The 7,500-nt window shown below is 44.4% G+C and overlaps 23 non-coding genes and 1 pseudogene across 23 annotated transcripts in view; all 24 read left to right on the top strand.

Annotated features, from left to right (window-relative positions):
• Window positions 1-180: 180 nt before the first annotated feature.
• On the top strand, window positions 181-299 carry LOC123734710 (5S ribosomal RNA). Its single transcript, XR_006764894.1, has one exon. It is a non-coding gene; the product is annotated as a 5S ribosomal RNA (ribosomal RNA).
• A 139-nt stretch (window positions 300-438) lies between these two features.
• LOC123734699 (5S ribosomal RNA) lies at window positions 439-557 on the top strand. Its single transcript, XR_006764883.1, has one exon. It is a non-coding gene; the product is annotated as a 5S ribosomal RNA (ribosomal RNA).
• A 139-nt stretch (window positions 558-696) lies between these two features.
• LOC123734287 (5S ribosomal RNA) lies at window positions 697-815 on the top strand. Its single transcript, XR_006764586.1, has one exon. It is a non-coding gene; the product is annotated as a 5S ribosomal RNA (ribosomal RNA).
• Window positions 816-954: 139 nt separating this feature from the next.
• On the top strand, window positions 955-1,073 carry LOC123734251 (5S ribosomal RNA). Its single transcript, XR_006764550.1, has one exon. It is a non-coding gene; the product is annotated as a 5S ribosomal RNA (ribosomal RNA).
• Window positions 1,074-1,212: 139 nt separating this feature from the next.
• Window positions 1,213-1,331, top strand: LOC123734688 (5S ribosomal RNA). The gene has a single exon (XR_006764872.1). It is a non-coding gene; the product is annotated as a 5S ribosomal RNA (ribosomal RNA).
• Window positions 1,332-1,470: 139 nt separating this feature from the next.
• On the top strand, window positions 1,471-1,589 carry LOC123734247 (5S ribosomal RNA). Its single transcript, XR_006764546.1, has one exon. It is a non-coding gene; the product is annotated as a 5S ribosomal RNA (ribosomal RNA).
• A 409-nt stretch (window positions 1,590-1,998) lies between these two features.
• LOC123734677 (5S ribosomal RNA) lies at window positions 1,999-2,117 on the top strand. Its single transcript, XR_006764861.1, has one exon. It is a non-coding gene; the product is annotated as a 5S ribosomal RNA (ribosomal RNA).
• A 139-nt stretch (window positions 2,118-2,256) lies between these two features.
• Window positions 2,257-2,375, top strand: LOC123734666 (5S ribosomal RNA). The gene has a single exon (XR_006764850.1). It is a non-coding gene; the product is annotated as a 5S ribosomal RNA (ribosomal RNA).
• A 409-nt stretch (window positions 2,376-2,784) lies between these two features.
• Window positions 2,785-2,903, top strand: LOC123734655 (5S ribosomal RNA). The gene has a single exon (XR_006764839.1). It is a non-coding gene; the product is annotated as a 5S ribosomal RNA (ribosomal RNA).
• A 139-nt stretch (window positions 2,904-3,042) lies between these two features.
• On the top strand, window positions 3,043-3,160 carry LOC123734481 (uncharacterized; annotated as a pseudogene).
• A 139-nt stretch (window positions 3,161-3,299) lies between these two features.
• LOC123734643 (5S ribosomal RNA) lies at window positions 3,300-3,418 on the top strand. The gene has a single exon (XR_006764827.1). It is a non-coding gene; the product is annotated as a 5S ribosomal RNA (ribosomal RNA).
• A 140-nt stretch (window positions 3,419-3,558) lies between these two features.
• LOC123734250 (5S ribosomal RNA) lies at window positions 3,559-3,677 on the top strand. Its single transcript, XR_006764549.1, has one exon. It is a non-coding gene; the product is annotated as a 5S ribosomal RNA (ribosomal RNA).
• A 139-nt stretch (window positions 3,678-3,816) lies between these two features.
• On the top strand, window positions 3,817-3,935 carry LOC123734245 (5S ribosomal RNA). Its single transcript, XR_006764544.1, has one exon. It is a non-coding gene; the product is annotated as a 5S ribosomal RNA (ribosomal RNA).
• Window positions 3,936-4,074: 139 nt separating this feature from the next.
• Window positions 4,075-4,193, top strand: LOC123734244 (5S ribosomal RNA). The gene has a single exon (XR_006764543.1). It is a non-coding gene; the product is annotated as a 5S ribosomal RNA (ribosomal RNA).
• A 409-nt stretch (window positions 4,194-4,602) lies between these two features.
• LOC123734406 (5S ribosomal RNA) lies at window positions 4,603-4,720 on the top strand. The gene has a single exon (XR_006764705.1). It is a non-coding gene; the product is annotated as a 5S ribosomal RNA (ribosomal RNA).
• A 139-nt stretch (window positions 4,721-4,859) lies between these two features.
• On the top strand, window positions 4,860-4,978 carry LOC123734632 (5S ribosomal RNA). Its single transcript, XR_006764816.1, has one exon. It is a non-coding gene; the product is annotated as a 5S ribosomal RNA (ribosomal RNA).
• Window positions 4,979-5,117: 139 nt separating this feature from the next.
• LOC123734249 (5S ribosomal RNA) lies at window positions 5,118-5,236 on the top strand. Its single transcript, XR_006764548.1, has one exon. It is a non-coding gene; the product is annotated as a 5S ribosomal RNA (ribosomal RNA).
• Window positions 5,237-5,375: 139 nt separating this feature from the next.
• LOC123734221 (5S ribosomal RNA) lies at window positions 5,376-5,494 on the top strand. The gene has a single exon (XR_006764520.1). It is a non-coding gene; the product is annotated as a 5S ribosomal RNA (ribosomal RNA).
• Window positions 5,495-5,635: 141 nt separating this feature from the next.
• Window positions 5,636-5,754, top strand: LOC123734621 (5S ribosomal RNA). The gene has a single exon (XR_006764805.1). It is a non-coding gene; the product is annotated as a 5S ribosomal RNA (ribosomal RNA).
• Window positions 5,755-5,894: 140 nt separating this feature from the next.
• LOC123734248 (5S ribosomal RNA) lies at window positions 5,895-6,013 on the top strand. Its single transcript, XR_006764547.1, has one exon. It is a non-coding gene; the product is annotated as a 5S ribosomal RNA (ribosomal RNA).
• A 139-nt stretch (window positions 6,014-6,152) lies between these two features.
• Window positions 6,153-6,271, top strand: LOC123734966 (5S ribosomal RNA). Its single transcript, XR_006765151.1, has one exon. It is a non-coding gene; the product is annotated as a 5S ribosomal RNA (ribosomal RNA).
• Window positions 6,272-6,680: 409 nt separating this feature from the next.
• On the top strand, window positions 6,681-6,799 carry LOC123734220 (5S ribosomal RNA). Its single transcript, XR_006764519.1, has one exon. It is a non-coding gene; the product is annotated as a 5S ribosomal RNA (ribosomal RNA).
• Window positions 6,800-6,938: 139 nt separating this feature from the next.
• Window positions 6,939-7,056, top strand: LOC123734405 (5S ribosomal RNA). Its single transcript, XR_006764704.1, has one exon. It is a non-coding gene; the product is annotated as a 5S ribosomal RNA (ribosomal RNA).
• Window positions 7,057-7,465: 409 nt separating this feature from the next.
• LOC123734610 (5S ribosomal RNA) overlaps window positions 7,466-7,500 on the top strand; it is a 119-nt gene continuing 84 nt past the window's right edge. Inside the window, exon 1 of the ribosomal RNA XR_006764794.1 lies at window positions 7,466-7,500. This exon is cut by the window's right edge and continues 84 nt beyond it. This is a non-coding gene — a ribosomal RNA (5S ribosomal RNA).

The following is a 7,500-nucleotide window of genomic DNA, read 5'->3' as shown; positions in this document are numbered from 1 at the left end:
GAAATAAAGTTTGTATTTTATCCAACTACCTGTGCTAAAAAGTGATGGGAACAGTGTTTGTAATTTCTTCTACTTTTTCAGTGACACAAAGTTCAAGCTGCTTATCTAATTGGTGAAAATGCAATGTCTGTTTATCACACTCACTTTGACTATATATGTTGTAGCAAGAGATTGTTTCTCGCTTACGGCCATACCAGCCTGGGTACGCCCGATCTCGTCTGATCTCGGAAGCTAAGCAGGGTCGGGCCTGGTTAGTACTTGGATGGGAGACCGCCTGGGAATACCAGGTGCTGTAAGCATTTTGTCCACGAGGGTGTGCTCTTGCACTATTTCATCAGCAACACTGCCTTGTATTAAGCATTTAATGATGAATTGACTAAATGTCTGTTTTATCAGACTCACTTTGACTATATATGTTGTAGCAAGAGATTGTTTCTCGCTTACGGCCATACCAGCCTGGGTACGCCCGATCTCGTCTGATCTCGGAAGCTAAGCAGGGTCGGGCCTGGTTAGTACTTGGATGGGAGACCGCCTGGGAATACCAGGTGCTGTAAGCATTTTGTCCACGAGGGTGTGCTCTTGCACTATTTCATCAGCAACACTGCCTTGTAGTAAGCATTTAATGATGAATTGACAAAATTTCTGTTTTATCAGACTCACTTTGACTATATATGTTGTAGCAAGAGATTGTTTCTCGCTTACGGCCATACCAGCCTGGGTACGCCCGATCTCGTCTGATCTCAGAAGCTAAGCAGGGTCGGGCCTGGTTAGTACTTGGATGGGAGACCGCCTGGGAATACCAGGTGCTGTAAGCATTTTGTCCACGAGGGTGTGCTCTTGCACTATTTCATCAGCAACACTGCCTTGTAGTAAGCATTTAATGATGAATTGACTAAATGTCTGTTTTATCAGACTCACTTTGACTATATATGTTGTAGCAAGAGATTGTTTCTCGCTTACGGCCATATCAGCCTGGGTACGCCCGATCTCGTCTGATCTCGGAAGCTAAGCAGGGTCGGGCCTGGTTAGTACTTCGATGGGAGACCGCCTGGGAATACCAGGTGCTGTAAGCATTTTGTCCACGAGGGTGTGCTCTTGCACTATTTCATCAGCAACACTGCCTTGTAGTAAGCATTTAATGATGAATTGACTAAATGTCTGTTTTATCAGACTCACTTTGACTATATATGTTGTAGCAAGAGATTGTTTCTCGCTTACGGCCATACCAGCCTGGGTACGCCCGATCTCGTCTGATCTCGGAAGCTAAGCAGGGTCGGGCCTGGTTAGTACTTGGATGGGAGACCGCCTGGGAATACCAGGTGCTGTAAGCATTTTGTCCACGAGGGTGTGCTCTTGCACTATTTCATCAGCAACACTGCCTTGTAGTAAGCATTTAATGATGAATTGACTAAATGTCTGTTTTATCAGACTCACTTTGACTATATATGTTGTAGCAAGAGATTGTTTCTCGCTTACGGCCATACCAGCCTGGGTACGCCCGATCTCGTCTGATCTCGGAAGCTAAGCAGGGTCGGGCCTGCTTAGTACTTGGATGGGAGACCGCCTGGGAATACCAGGTGCTGTAAGCATTTTGTCCACGAGGGTGTGCTCTTGCACTATTTCATCAGCAACACTGCCTTGTAGTAAGCATTTAATGATGAATTGACTAAATGCAGCTTCCTGCCTTTTTAATAGGATCAAATTTCCTTGTGTTTTCAATTAGCATCTGCCTTGTATTTATAAGACAAACAAGAATATTGTTGCTGAATGCAGCTTGTGTGTGCTTTGTGCTCCTTTGCCCTGTTCAAATGATGAAAGGAAATAAAGTTTGTATTTTATCCAACTACCTGTGCTAAAAAGTGATGGGAACAGTGTTTGTAATTTCTTCTACTTTTTCAGTGACACAAAGTTCAAGCTGCTTATCTAATTGGTGAAAATGCAATGTCTGTTTATCACACTCACTTTGACTATATATGTTGTAGCAAGAGATTGTTTCTCGCTTACGGCCATACCAGCCTGGGTACGCCCGATCTCGTCTGATCTCGGAAGCTAAGCAGGGTCGGGCCTGGTTAGTACTTGGATGGGAGACCGCCTGGGAATACCAGGTGCTGTAAGCATTTTGTCCACGAGGGTGTGCTCTTGCACTATTTCATCAGCAACACTGCCTTGTATTAAGCATTTAATGATGAATTGACTAAATGTCTGTTTTATCAGACTCACTTTGACTATATATGTTGTAGCAAGAGATTGTTTCTCGCTTACGGCCATACCAGCCTGGGTACGCCCGATCTCGTCTGATCTCGGAAGCTAAGCAGGGTCGGGCCTGGTTAGTACTTGGATGGGAGACCGCCTGGGAATACCAGGTGCTGTAAGCATTTTGTCCACGAGGGTGTGCTCTTGCACTATTTCATCAGCAACACTGCCTTGTAGTAAGCATTTAATGATGAATTGACTAAATGCAGCTTCCTGCCTTTTTAATAGGATCAAATTTCCTTGTGTTTTCAATTAGCATCTGCCTTGTATTTATAAGACAAACAAGAATATTGTTGCTGAATGCAGCTTGTGTGTGCTTTGTGCTCCTTTGCCCTGTTCAAATGATGAAAGGAAATAAAGTTTGTATTTTATCCAACTACCTGTGCTAAAAAGTGATGGGAACAGTGTTTGTAATTTCTTCTACTTTTTCAGTGACACAAAGTTCAAGCTGCTTATCTAATTGGTGAAAATGCAATGTCTGTTTATCACACTCACTTTGACTATATATGTTGTAGCAAGAGATTGTTTCTCGCTTACGGCCATACCAGCCTGGGTACGCCCGATCTCGTCTGATCTCGGAAGCTAAGCAGGGTCGGGCCTGGTTAGTACTTGGATGGGAGACCGCCTGGGAATACCAGGTGCTGTAAGCATTTTGTCCACGAGGGTGTGCTCTTGCACTATTTCATCAGCAACACTGCCTTGTATTAAGCATTTAATGATGAATTGACTAAATGTCTGTTTTATCAGACTCACTTTGACTATATATGTTGTAGCAAGAGATTGTTTCTCGCCACGGCCATACCAGCCTGGGTACGCCCGATCTCGTCTGATCTCGGAAGCTAAGCAGGGTCGGGCCTGGTTAGTACTTGGATGGGAGACCGCCTGGGAATACCAGGTGCTGTAAGCATTTTGTCCACGAGGGTGTGCTCTTGCACTATTTCATCAGCAACACTGCCTTGTAGTAAGCATTTAATGATGAATTGACTAAATGTCTGTTTTATCAGACTCACTTTGACTATATATGTTGTAGCAAGAGATTGTTTCTCGCTTACGGCCATACCAGCCTGGGTACGCCCGATCTCGTCTGATCTCGGAAGCTAAGCAGGGTCGGGCCTGGTTAGTACTTGGATGGGAGACCGCCTGGGAATACCAGGTGCTGTAAGCATTTTGTCCACGAGGGTGTGCTCTTGCACTATTTCATCAGCAACACTGCCTTGTAGTAAGCATTTAATGATGAATTGACTAAATGTCTGCTTTTATCAGACTCACTTTGACTATATATGTTGTAGCAAGAGATTGTTTCTCGCTTACGGCCATATCAGCCTGGGTACGCCCGATCTCGTCTGATCTCGGAAGCTAAGCAGGGTCGGGCCTGGTTAGTACTTCGATGGGAGACCGCCTGGGAATACCAGGTGCTGTAAGCATTTTGTCCACGAGGGTGTGCTCTTGCACTATTTCATCAGCAACACTGCCTTGTAGTAAGCATTTAATGATGAATTGACTAAATGTCTGTTTTATCAGACTCACTTTGACTATATATGTTGTAGCAAGAGATTGTTTCTCGCTTACGGCCATACCAGCCTGGGTACGCCCGATCTCGTCTGATCTCGGAAGCTAAGCAGGGTCGGGCCTGCTTAGTACTTGGATGGGAGACCGCCTGGGAATACCAGGTGCTGTAAGCATTTTGTCCACGAGGGTGTGCTCTTGCACTATTTCATCAGCAACACTGCCTTGTAGTAAGCATTTAATGATGAATTGACTAAATGTCTGTTTTATCAGACTCACTTTGACTATATATGTTGTAGCAAGAGATTGTTTCTCGCTTACGGCCATACCAGCCTGGGTACGCCCGATCTCGTCTGATCTCGGAAGCTAAGCAGGGTCGGGCCTGCTTAGTACTTGGATGGGAGACCGCCTGGGAATACCAGGTGCTGTAAGCATTTTGTCCACGAGGGTGTGCTCTTGCACTATTTCATCAGCAACACTGCCTTGTAGTAAGCATTTAATGATGAATTGACTAAATGCAGCTTCCTGCCTTTTTAATAGGATCAAATTTCCTTGTGTTTTCAATTAGCATCTGCCTTGTATTTATAAGACAAACAAGAATATTGTTGCTGAATGCAGCTTGTGTGTGCTTTGTGCTCCTTTGCCCTGTTCAAATGATGAAAGGAAATAAAGTTTGTATTTTATCCAACTACCTGTGCTAAAAAGTGATGGGAACAGTGTTTGTAATTTCTTCTACTTTTTCAGTGACACAAAGTTCAAGCTGCTTATCTAATTGGTGAAAATGCAATGTCTGTTTATCACACTCACTTTGACTATATATGTTGTAGCAAGAGATTGTTTCTCGCTACGGCCATACCAGCCTGGGTACGCCCGATCTCGTCTGATCTCGGAAGCTAAGCAGGGTCGGGCCTGGTTAGTACTTGGATGGGAGACCGCCTGGGAATACCAGGTGCTGTAAGCATTTTGTCCACGAGGGTGTGCTCTTGCACTATTTCATCAGCAACACTGCCTTGTATTAAGCATTTAATGATGAATTGACTAAATGTCTGTTTTATCAGACTCACTTTGACTATATATGTTGTAGCAAGAGATTGTTTCTCGCTTACGGCCATACCAGCCTGGGTACGCCCGATCTCGTCTGATCTCGGAAGCTAAGCAGGGTCGGGCCTGGTTAGTACTTGGATGGGAGACCGCCTGGGAATACCAGGTGCTGTAAGCATTTTGTCCACGAGGGTGTGCTCTTGCACTATTTCATCAGCAACACTGCCTTGTAGTAAGCATTTAATGATGAATTGACTAAATGTCTGTTTTATCAGACTCACTTTGACTATATATGTTGTAGCAAGAGATTGTTTCTCGCTTACGGCCATATCAGCCTGGGTACGCCCGATCTCGTCTGATCTCGGAAGCTAAGCAGGGTCGGGCCTGGTTAGTACTTCGATGGGAGACCGCCTGGGAATACCAGGTGCTGTAAGCATTTTGTCCACGAGGGTGTGCTCTTGCACTATTTCATCAGCAACACTGCCTTGTAGTAAGCATTTAATGATGAATTGACTAAATGTCTGTTTTATCAGACTCACTTTGACTATATATGTTGTAGCAAGAGATTGTTTCTCGCTCACGGCCATACCAGCCTGGGTACGCCCGATCTCGTCTGATCTCGGAAGCTAAGCAGGGTCGGGCCTGGTTAGTACTTGGATGGGAGACCGCCTGGGAATACCAGGTGCTGTAAGCATTTTGTCCACGAGGGTGTGCTCTTGCACTATTTCATCAGCAACACTGCCTTGTAGTAAGCATTTAATGATGAATTGACTAAATGTCTGTTTTATCAGACTCACTTTGACTATATATGTTGTAGAACAAGAGATTGTTTCTCGCTTACGGCCATACCAGCCTGGGTACGCCCGATCTCGTCTGATCTCGGAAGCTAAGCAGGGTCGGGCCTGGTTAGTACTTGGATGGGAGACCGCCTGGGAATACCAGGTGCTGTAAGCATTTTGTCCACGAGGGTGTGCTCTTGCACTATTTCATCAGCAACACTGCCTTGTAGTAAGCATTTAATGATGAATTGACTAAATGTCTGTTTTATCAGACTCACTTTGACTATATATGTTGTAGACAAGAGATTGTTTCTCGCTTACGGCCATATCAGCCTGGGTACGCCCGATCTCGTCTGATCTCGGAAGCTAAGCAGGGTCGGGCCTGGTTAGTACTTCGATGGGAGACCGCCTGGGAATACCAGGTGCTGTAAGCATTTTGTCCACGAGGGTGTGCTCTTGCACTATTTCATCAGCAACACTGCCTTGTAGTAAGCATTTAATGATGAATTGACTAAATGTCTGTTTTATCAGACTCACTTTGACTATATATGTTGTAGCAAGAGATTGTTTCTCGCTTACGGCCATATCAGCCTGGGTACGCCCGATCTCGTCTGATCTCGGAAGCTAAGCAGGGTCGGGCCTGGTTAGTACTTGGATGGGAGACCGCCTGGGAATACCAGGTGCTGTAAGCATTTTGTCCACGAGGGTGTGCTCTTGCACTATTTCATCAGCAACACTGCCTTGTAGTAAGCATTTAATGATGAATTGACTAAATGCAGCTTCCTGCCTTTTTAATAGGATCAAATTTCCTTGTGTTTTCAATTAGCATCTGCCTTGTATTTATAAGACAAACAAGAATATTGTTGCTGAATGCAGCTTGTGTGTGCTTTGTGCTCCTTTGCCCTGTTCAAATGATGAAAGGAAATAAAGTTTGTATTTTATCCAACTACCTGTGCTAAAAAGTGATGGGAACAGTGTTTGTAATTTCTTCTACTTTTTCAGTGACACAAAGTTCAAGCTGCTTATCTAATTGGTGAAAATGCAATGTCTGTTTATCACACTCACTTTGACTATATATGTTGTAGCAAGAGATTGTTTCTCGCTCACGGCCATACCAGCCTGGGTACGCCCGATCTCGTCTGATCTCGGAAGCTAAGCAGGGTCGGGCCTGGTTAGTACTTGGATGGGAGACCGCCTGGGAATACCAGGTGCTGTAAGCATTTTGTCCACGAGGGTGTGCTCTTGCACTATTTCATCAGCAACACTGCCTTGTAGTAAGCATTTAATGATGAATTGACTAAATGTCTGTTTTATCAGACTCACTTTGACTATATATGTTGTAGCAAGAGATTGTTTCTCGCTACGGCCATACCAGCCTGGGTACGCCCGATCTCGTCTGATCTCGGAAGCTAAGCAGGGTCGGGCCTGGTTAGTACTTGGATGGGAGACCGCCTGGGAATACCAGGTGCTGTAAGCATTTTGTCCACGAGGGTGTGCTCTTGCACTATTTCATCAGCAACACTGCCTTGTAGTAAGCATTTAATGATGAATTGACTAAATGCAGCTTCCTGCCTTTTTAATAGGATCAAATTTCCTTGTGTTTTCAATTAGCATCTGCCTTGTATTTATAAGACAAACAAGAATATTGTTGCTGAATGCAGCTTGTGTGTGCTTTGTGCTCCTTTGCCCTGTTCAAATGATGAAAGGAAATAAAGTTTGTATTTTATCCAACTACCTGTGCTAAAAAGTGATGGGAACAGTGTTTGTAATTTCTTCTACTTTTTCAGTGACACAAAGTTCAAGCTGCTTATCTAATTGGTGAAAATGCAATGTCTGTTTATCACACTCACTTTGACTATATATGTTGTAGCAAGAGATTGTTTCTCGCTTACGGCCATACCAGCCTGGGTACGCCCGATCT

The sequence above is a fragment of the Salmo salar genome, unplaced genomic scaffold (genome assembly GCF_905237065.1).
Source record: "Salmo salar unplaced genomic scaffold, Ssal_v3.1, whole genome shotgun sequence".
Lineage (NCBI taxonomy): Eukaryota > Metazoa > Chordata > Actinopteri > Salmoniformes > Salmonidae > Salmo > Salmo salar.
The sequence above is the reverse complement of the archived record's forward strand: the minus strand, read 5'-3'. Positions and strand labels throughout refer to the sequence as shown.